The sequence below is a fragment of the Myotis yumanensis genome, unplaced genomic scaffold (assembly GCF_028538775.1).
Source record: "Myotis yumanensis isolate MYYU_CA2020_CCGP unplaced genomic scaffold, mMyoYum1.0.hap1 SCAF_22, whole genome shotgun sequence".
NCBI lineage: Eukaryota > Metazoa > Chordata > Mammalia > Chiroptera > Vespertilionidae > Myotis > Myotis yumanensis.
The window spans coordinates 13463936-13473300 of NW_027223773.1; positions in this window are offsets into that span (position 1 = coordinate 13463936).

Consider the following 9365-nt stretch of genomic DNA (forward strand, 5'->3'; position numbering starts at 1 on the left):
TTCTTTGTTTATCTGTTAATCCTCACCTGAGGATATATTTTTTCCATTGATTTATTATAGAGATAGTGGGGGGGGGGGGGGGAGAGGGAAACACGGATATGAGAGAGACTCCATGATGGCTTTCCTCCTGCACGTGCCCCAACCTGGGTGGGAGATGGAACCTGCAGCCGAGGTCCGTGCCCTTGATTAGGACTTGAACCCGAGACCCCTTGGTGTGCGGGCCGATGCTTTAACCCAGGGGTCCTCAAACTACGGCCCGCGGGCCACATGCAAATACAAATATCGTATTTGTTCCCGTTTTGTTTTTTTACTTCAAAATAAGATATGTGCAGTGTGCATAGGAATTTGTTCATAGTTTTTTTTTAAACTATAGTCCGGCCCTCCAACGGTCTGAGGGACAGTGAACTGGCCCCCTGTTTAAAAAGTTTGAGGACCCCTGCTCTAACCCCTGCACCACACCAGCCAGCGCCTCCTGGTGGTCTTCAGTCCAAGTGACTTGATTAGACCCCCACGACTTCATTAACTCACTCATTCACTTGTTCATCCCCCAGGCGCCCGTGAGCCCCTCTGCGTGGCACGCTCTGTGTCACCTGCTACAGAGAGAAAAACAGAGGAGACGCAGCCTTTGGCCTCAAGAGGTTTACCAACTCGTGGGGGACACACCCGTCAGCACACAAGTCCCCACGGGGCTACGAGGCCACAGGGCTGGCGTGGAGGGCGGCGGGGCGGCCCTTCACCTGAGCCTCGAGGACAAGCAGGTGTTTCCCTGGACAACAGGGCGCGGGAAGGGGAGGGGAGGGGAGGGGAGGGGAGGGCCTCCTGCAGACCCGCGGCTGTGGGAGCTGGGCCTGGAGCACCTGCGGCCGTGTGCGTGGGTGCGTGTATGCGTGTGCGTGTGTGCGCGCGTGTGTGTGCGCGTGTGTGTGCGTGTGTGCGTGTGTGTGCGTGGGTGCGTGTGTGTGTGCATGTGCGTGTGCGTGCCCTCCTGGGTGGTGTGGAGGCGGGGGGCGCAGGTGCAGGCGGTGGGCCTGGCCTCCTGCAGACCCGCGGCTGTGGGAGCCGGGCCTGGAGCACCTGCGGCCACGTGCATGTGCGTGCGTGTGCGTGCGTGCGTGTGCGTGTGTGTGTGCGTGTGCGTGCCCTCCTGGGTGGTGTGGAGGCAGGTGTGCAGGTGCAGGCGGTGGGCCTGGCCTCCTGCAGACCCGCGGCTGTGGGAGCCGGGCCTGGAGCACCTGCGGCCACGTGCATGTGCGTGCATGTGCGTGTGTGCGTGTGCGTGTGTGCATGTGTGTGTGCGTGTGCGTGCCCTGGTGGGCGGCGCGGAGGCGGGCGCGCAGGTACAGGCTGTGGGTCCGGCCCGGCCGCCGCCTCCCGCCGGGCACTGCAGCCGGGACGGCCTGCGCTAGGACAGTCCTGCCGCAGCGTGGACAGCGGACAGCGGACAGCGGACGGCGCTGGAGGGAGGCCCCCCGCCGCGACAGGCAAGACCCCTGATAGTTTAAAGGGGCGGCTCGCCTTTGAGCTCGGCGGCGCCGCTGGAACGCTGTTTCCCCGGGCCTAGGAAATGCTCAGAGGGAGCCGGGGTCTCGGTGTCTAAGGCGGTCTCCTGGGTGCGCACCTGGAACTTCAGATGCCGGCGGTGGGGCGGCGGCGGGAGGGGGGAATGGAGCCTCTAAACCGGTGGCGTCTGCCCGCAGGCCGAGTGCGCGCTGGTTTTCCTGCCTGGAGTCGGTGGGCGGTGCGGGCCGGGCCCTGTGGACGTGGGAGGAGGACAGACCAGAAGGAGCAAGTCACAGGAAGTGTCACACACGGGCCTGGCCGGTGTGGCTCGGTGGGTGGAGTGTGGGCCCCGACTGAAGGGTCCCGGGTTCGATTCGGGTCCAGGGCACGGACCTCGGTTGCAGGTTCCCTGGCCATGCGTGGTCAGGTGTGTGCGGGAGGCAACCCATCCATGTGTCCCTCTCACATCCATGTTTCTCTCCGTCTCTCCCTCTCCCCTCCACTCCCTCCTGGAGTGACCGAGCAGATACCCTGTGGACAGTGGGTGAGACGGGGCGGGCTGGCTGTCTGCCCACCCCCCGGCCCCCGGGCTGGCGGACATGGAGAGGCTGAGCCGGTTCTGGTGCGGGAGAGGAATTCGCTGGAACTCTCAGGCTCCCTCCTCGGCGAAGTTTCTCCTCCTTATCTTTCACACACAAAGTCAAACCCTTTTCCCCTTAAATCACTTGTGTGCTGATTCCCCTCCCTTCTTTCCAGCAGTTTCCGCTAATGGACCCCCGGACTGAGACTGCCCCGGCTTTGTGGGCGCCATTAGCGCTCCCCCCCAAGGTGGCCTGGCCCACAGGACGCGGTGGCCTGTCTTTTCATTGGAAAGTGGGTCATCGATGAGCGCGGATGCCAGTTTACTGCGCGGGCTCTGGCCAGACCCTCCTGATCTCATTATGGTGTAAATGTTCAAGATGGTATCACAGGAGCCCAGAGAAGTCAGGAGAGGAAAATGTAGTAGCAAAGGAAAAAACCTCAAAATCCCCAGCCTCAAGAACAGGAATCTTTCTTTTGTGACATTATAACCCTGGTTAAAATAGCGCGGCTCCGTTCCGGAAAGAAATTGGCCTCTCTCTCTCTCTCTCTCTCTCTCTCTCTCTCTCTCTGTCACTGGCCACAGGTTTGAAAGTGCTTTCTGGTTTTGCTTTCCTCCTTTGATTTTTTAAAAGATTGATTTCCCTGGGAAATGATGATTTTAGGGGAAAGATGAGACTTATATTTTCCATGGCAAATCCTTTTACGCTCAGCTCTGTGAGACGGAGGGAGGAGAGGGGACCCCTGAGCTGGGCGAGGAGGAAGCCCGCCGGCCAGCTGTTGCTAATTCTGAACATTTGTGTGCCAATCTTTTTGTGGACATAGTTTGTGTAGGCCAAACTGTTGCACAGAAAAGAATAAGAACATAGCTCGGCTGGTGTGGCTCAATGGTTGAGCGTCGACTTATGAACCTGGAGGTCACGGTTTGATCCCCAGTCAGGGCACATGCCCAGGTTGCGGGCTCCATCCCCAGTGTGGGGCATGCAGGAGGCAGCCGATCCATGATTCTCTCTCATCATTGATGTTTCTATCTTCCTCTCCCTTCCTCTCTGAAGTCAATAAAAATATACCAAAAAAAAAAAAAATAAGAATGGGAGGTTTTATTTTTTTAAATAGCTTTATTGAGATAGTTGACATGCCACAAAATTCACCTGGCTTAAATGTACAACTCAGTGGGTTTTAGCTTATCTCCAGAATTTTGTAGCCATGAGCACCATCTGATTTTAGAATACTCTCACTCCAGGAAGGAATGTTGTGGCCATTAGGAGTCACTTCCCCTTACCCCCACGCCCCCTTCCCAGCCACAGGAAACCACGAATCCATGTTCTGTGTGTGTAGATTTGCCTGTTCTGGACATTCCATACACGTGGAATGTGGGCTTTGCGACTGGCTTCTTTCACCTGGAACTGTTTTTACGGCTCACCACGCTGGTCCGTGGACCAACCTCCATCCCTTCTTACTGCCAGGTGGCCTTGCGTCCTGTGGCTATAGCGTGGCACGTGTCTGTTCATCCGTGGCTGGCCGAGTGGGCTATTTTCGGTGTTTTGCTAGGTGTTTCACTATTACGGAAAATGCTGTTAAGAACATTTGTGTGTCTTTGTGTGGACATAAGCTTTTTTTTTCTGTTAGTCCTCACCTGAGGATGTGTTTCCATTACTTTTTAGAAAGAGTGGAAAAGGGAGGGAAAGACAGAGAGAAACATCGATGTGAGAGAAACACATTGATTGGTTGCCTCCTGCATGCGCCTGACCAGGGTCCGGGCCCGAGAGGAGTGTGTAACGGAGGAGGTACGTGCCCTTGACCGGAATCGACCCCGTGACCCTTCCGTCCACAGGTCAATGCTCTGTCCACTGAGCCAAACTGTCTAGGGCTGGACATAAGCTTTTTAAAAAATATTTTTATTGATTGCAAAGAGGAAGGGAGAGGGAGATAGAAACATTAACGATGAGAGAATCATGGTCTGGGGATCGAGCCCGCAACCTGGTCCTGTGCCTGGGAATTGAACCATGACCTCCTGGTTCATAGGTCAACGCTCAACCACTGAGCCACACTGGCCGGGGTGGACATAAGCTTTCATTCCTTATGAGGAGATACTGGCAGTGGAATTGCCAGCGCATATGGTAACTCGACTTTTCACATTTTGAGAAACGTCCAAATCATTTTCTGAAGTGTCCGTACCCTGTCCGTTCCCACCAGCGGCAGGTGAGGACTCCTGTCCACACATGCTCACCAGTAGTTGCTTTGTCCGTCTGTGGTTCTGGGCCGTGCAGTGGTATGGCCTTGTGGATTTGACTTGTCTTTCACTGATGACTAATGAGGTTGAGCATCTTTTCATTTGTTTATTTAAGGCCATTTATCTGTTTCCTTTGGAGAAATCTTTAATCAGATCCTTTGTTTTTTTTTTTTTTTTTAATTGGGCTTTGTTGGTACTGAGCTTGTAGGAGTCTTTTGTTTTTCTTTTAATGAAAAGCTTTATCTTTTTCAGATTTAAAAAATATTTATTAATTAAATTGATTGGGGTGACATTGGTCAACATGAACATGGAGGTTTCAGGTGTGGGTTTCTGTGTTATAAGATCTGCATATTGCACCGTGTGCCACCACCCAAAGTAGGAGTCTTTTATATACTCTGGATATAAGTCCCTTATCAGATATGTCATTGGCCAGGGTTTTCCCCGATCTGTGAGCTAGCTTTTCACTTTCTTGATGATGTCATTTGAAAAAAGTTTTATTTTTGATGAAGTCCAACTTACTAATTTTTCTTTTATTGCTTTCTTTGCTTTTCATCTCGTATCTAAGAAATGGTGGCCTAACCCAAGGTCATGAAGATTTATTTTTATATGTCCTTCTAAGAGTTTTACAGTGTTATCTCCGACTTAAGCCTAAGATCCATTCTTGAGCTACGATCATTCACTTTTCCTGTAGTAAGACATTTTCCCAGACTCATTCAGGTTTCAACAAGATAGATTTAGAATTCCACTGGATTTTTTTTTCTGCTCTTTATTTTTTAACAAAACATACAGAGTGGCCATTACATGCTGGGTAGAGTCAAGATTCCAGAATTGACGTGAGAGTTGGCCCGCGACAGGCGGGGGCCGGAGACCCTGCCAAGACCTCTAACATCAGCAGCGGGGGGAGCTGTCACAGGCAGCACGGGGGTGGGAGATGGACTCCAGGCCTTTGGCACGAAGCAGAGGAGAGCTTGGCCTCTTGACCAGCATCGGAGGTGACAAGGCCGCCGAGCACCCGCGGGAGGCCGGGTGGCGGGCACAATTGAGTCATTGTGGCACCGGGGCAGCCCGCCAAGCGAGCTGTCAGAGGCAGACAGCGATCAGGTTTGCTGGGTGCTGTCATGTACTTATCTGATAGAGCTGTCTCTCCATTCCTGCTTTGTGGGGTTTTCATACCCCGCCCTCAGCCTCCTGCACAAGGCATAGGAGCTTTCTTTTTTGTGTTTTGGTTTTTTTTTTTAATCCTCACCCGAGGATATTTTCCCATTCATTTTTATAGAGAGTGGGAGAGAGAGGGAAAGACAGAGAGAAATATCGATGTGAGAGAAACACATTGACTGGTTGCCTCCTGCACGCGTCCCAACCAGGTATGTGCCCCTTGACCGGAATCGAACCTGGGACCCTTCGGTCCTCAGGCCGACGTGCTATGCACTGAGCCAAACCGGCCAGGGCCATAGGAGCTTCTTAAGCTCACCTCTGGTTTTCCTCCCAAGGCCCCCAAGGATCAGGGGGGAAGGAGGGGAAGGTGAGATGCTAGGCTTAGTTTTACCCCAAAACAAGACTAGTAACTCAAGCTAGAAGTTGCTAGATGGGATGACCTCATAGGATGTTGTTCCCTCTTGAGGCACAATTGCAAAAGCAAATTGAGTGGTAGCCTGTCAAGATGAACTTGAATACTTTGTAACTTGAGCTCCAGGCCAGGTCTCAAAACGCTTCGTGGGCGCCTGGCCAGACACAGCTTAGCTCTACAGCGGATTGAGTGATAATGGAGAGGGATTGTGGGTTGGCCTTGGGTGCTGATCTTGGCATTTGTCCACACACATGTGACTCATCATGTGCACACACACATGTGACTCATCGTGTGCACACATGATACACCGAGGGTGTGTGCACCGGCTCTCGGGGAAGCTGGTTCATGTTTACTGCTCTTCCATCCACCATTTGATTTTAAAATCTTGGGGAGAGGATCGAAAAGTCAATTGCATTCATCCCTCCTGCATATAAAGAAGGAAAGAGCCAATATTTAAAACTGTGAGTTTATGCGACACATGAAAAATGGACCATCAGTTCTCATCACAGAATGATGTACCCGGGGTTGGCCCTGAGCGGGCAGTTTCTCCTTGGTGCAGACGCAGTGGGCTTCCCAGGGGGCCTTTTATTACATACTACAGCAGTGGTTCTCAACCTGTGGGTCACGACCCCTCTGGCGGTCGAACGACCCTTTCACAGGGGTCGCCTGAGACCATCCTGCATATCAGATATTTACATGACGATTCATAGCAGTAGCAACATTACAGTGATGAAGTAGCAAGGAAAATAATTTTATGGTTGGGTCACAACATGAGGAACTGTATTTAAAGGGCCAGAAGGTTGAGAACCACTGGACTAGAGGCCCAGTGCACAAAGTCATGCACGGGTAGGGTCCCTAGTGGCTGCTGGCCGGGGCCTCCCTTCCTGCAGTTAGCCAGCCGGCCGGCCCTGCCCCCTAGTCGAACTCCTGGTCGAACTCGCGGTTGTGGGGACAATTTGCATGTTAGGCTTTTATTATATAGGATGAAGTGCACCTGCACCTGCTGTCTCTGGGGAGCAGAGGCTGTGCCTCGAGGGTGGATGGTTTTCAGAGATGGTGGCTGTGTGGGTGCCTCCTCCCGCACCTTCGAAGGGTGAGCTCAGTTACTTGCTGTTGCAGCAGATAGAGCCGTGTGCTGCACGTGTCCTAGCTTTGCACTGACAGCCTGTCTGTTAGTTAAACCTTTCTCTGGGTATTCACGTCCCAGTACAATGGGAAACCATATGATTCTAGATTGGAATCTAAGACACTCAAATCCACAGCTAATTTTCAGAGCCAGTTTTTGTGTGTATTGCTTCTCTGGGATTATGCTAATCATCCCATTCAGATTCCATCCAGCCCACGTCTTTGAGAGCCTGCTGTGTGCGAAGGCGGTGGAGACACTTAATGAGGCCTCAAGAACAGTGTACCGACAGGAGCGTCTGGACAGTCTCCAGGGAGGCCCGTGTGTATCTAAGCTGAGTCTAAACATCCGTTCCCAGCTTGTCTTGTTCCTCTGAGAGTCCGCGTTGTGCTCAGCCGGCGGGCGCTGTGGTCCCTCCTTTTTCTTTGCAGAGCCTGGGGCGTGGCACATGGCACGTCTTCAGCCACAGGAGTGGGCAGTCAGCGGGTAGGTTAGCGACCAGCGTCAGGAATTTCATTTGCCGCCACTTTACTTGTGCATCTCATGTTTACATTTTCCTCCAAATGGGTCCCCTCCCCCCAAAACTGTGCTCGTTTCTTAAGTGACAAGTGACAAGGACAGAGTTCCCATCCCTAAGTCATGGGCTGAGTTGGGTTGTGGAGATGCTGGACAGAGAAGGGACCCTGCTTCCTTAGCCTCGGTTAAAGGTCATGCAACTAGCACCGTCCTGAGTCTCATTTTTGCTTTATTTGGGTGTAACTAAGATCAGTGAAACAGCCTTAATGAGTTACCCCTGGGATAAAGCGACCTCTCCCTGCCTGTGAGGTAAAAGGAATTTCAATAACTTACTGTTGACAGGAGTTGTTTTTGGAGAGTGACCCTGAAAGGGTTGAGCGTGGGAGGTCATGAGGTCAGGAGTCGGAACACCTGCGGGTTCTAGTCCCGCTCTCTGCTCTGAGAGTCACGTGGTGGTGATTGACACCTTCAATTTGGTCTTCTGTAAAGTGGGGGTCTTCATACCTGTTCTGCTTATCTTTGTGGCAAAAATCAAACGCAACAGACCTAGCCGGTTTGGCTTAGAGCAGTGGTCGGCAAACTCATTAGTCAACAGAGCCAAATTTCAACAGGACAACGATTGAAATTTCTTTTGAGAGCCAAATTTTTTAAACTTAAACTATATAGGTAGGTACATTGTTATTAACTTAATTAGGGTGCTCCTAAGGCTTTAGGAAGAGCCACACTCAAGGGGCCAAAAAGCCGCATGTGGCTCTAGAGCCGCAGTTTGCCGACCATGGGCTTAGCGGATAGAGCGTCGGCCTACAGACCAAAGGGTCCTGGGTTCGATTCTGGGCAAGAGAACGTACCTTGGTTGCAGGCTCCTTCCCGGCCCGGGCCCTGGTCAGGGCTCACGCAGAAGGCGACCAATTGATGTGTTTCTGTCGTTCCCTCTCTTTTCCCATTCTTTCTAAAAATCAATGGAAAAATACCGTCGGGTGAAGATTAACAAGAAAACGAACAACAACAAAATCCAATGCGACAGGAGAAGTGTGTACTCAGTTACAGCGCCATCATCATCATCGTCAACACCGAAAGAACTATGATAGCACTGGACAGAAGGTGCAGTACTTTTCTACCAGTTGAATTCTCTACAATAGAGGAGAACAAGACCTCGGGGTAGCTGGTGGGGTGGCTGATGGTGTGGGTATTTCTATGGTCGCTTGCTCCGGGCCAGCCTGAGCGTCAGTAACAGAGGGTCGGGTCCCTGTCTCGACTGATGGCAGCACGTCCACTTGTGCTCTGGGAAAGGGTGGCCGGCGAGGCTCAGGCCTTCTCAGTTTTGTGAGGGAAGCGGGTATTTATGTCAGGAGCTGACGTGATGGCCACTCCGTCTCCTGGCTCACCAGCTAATAATAAACAGGTCCTCGGACGTTTATTGGTCACATGATAAAGTGGGTCGGTGAAGGGCCTGGGAGAACAGCTGCGAAGGATGGAGAATGGAATGAAGGGGCAGATTTAAGACTCTGTAGAGCAGGTGTGGCTGCTGAGCCAGGTGAGGGCGTGGGAGGTGAGGCCACGGCAGGAGCAAAGCGCCTCTTCCCCGGCGGCCTCTGCTTGGTGCCAGGATCGGGCTTTCGTTGTCATCTTTGGGTTTGATTTAATAGCTCAGTTGAGGAGAGACACTTTAACTTTCCCATGATGCTTTGCAAACTGATGACAAGATAAGCTTTGAGAAACGAGCCACCAAGTAAATTCCGCTTACAAAAATATTTAAACTTTAAAAACTGTGTACTGATGTGCATTGCTGGTGGGAACGTCAAATGGTGCCGCCACTATGGAAAGTGGTATCGTGGTTCCTCCAGAAT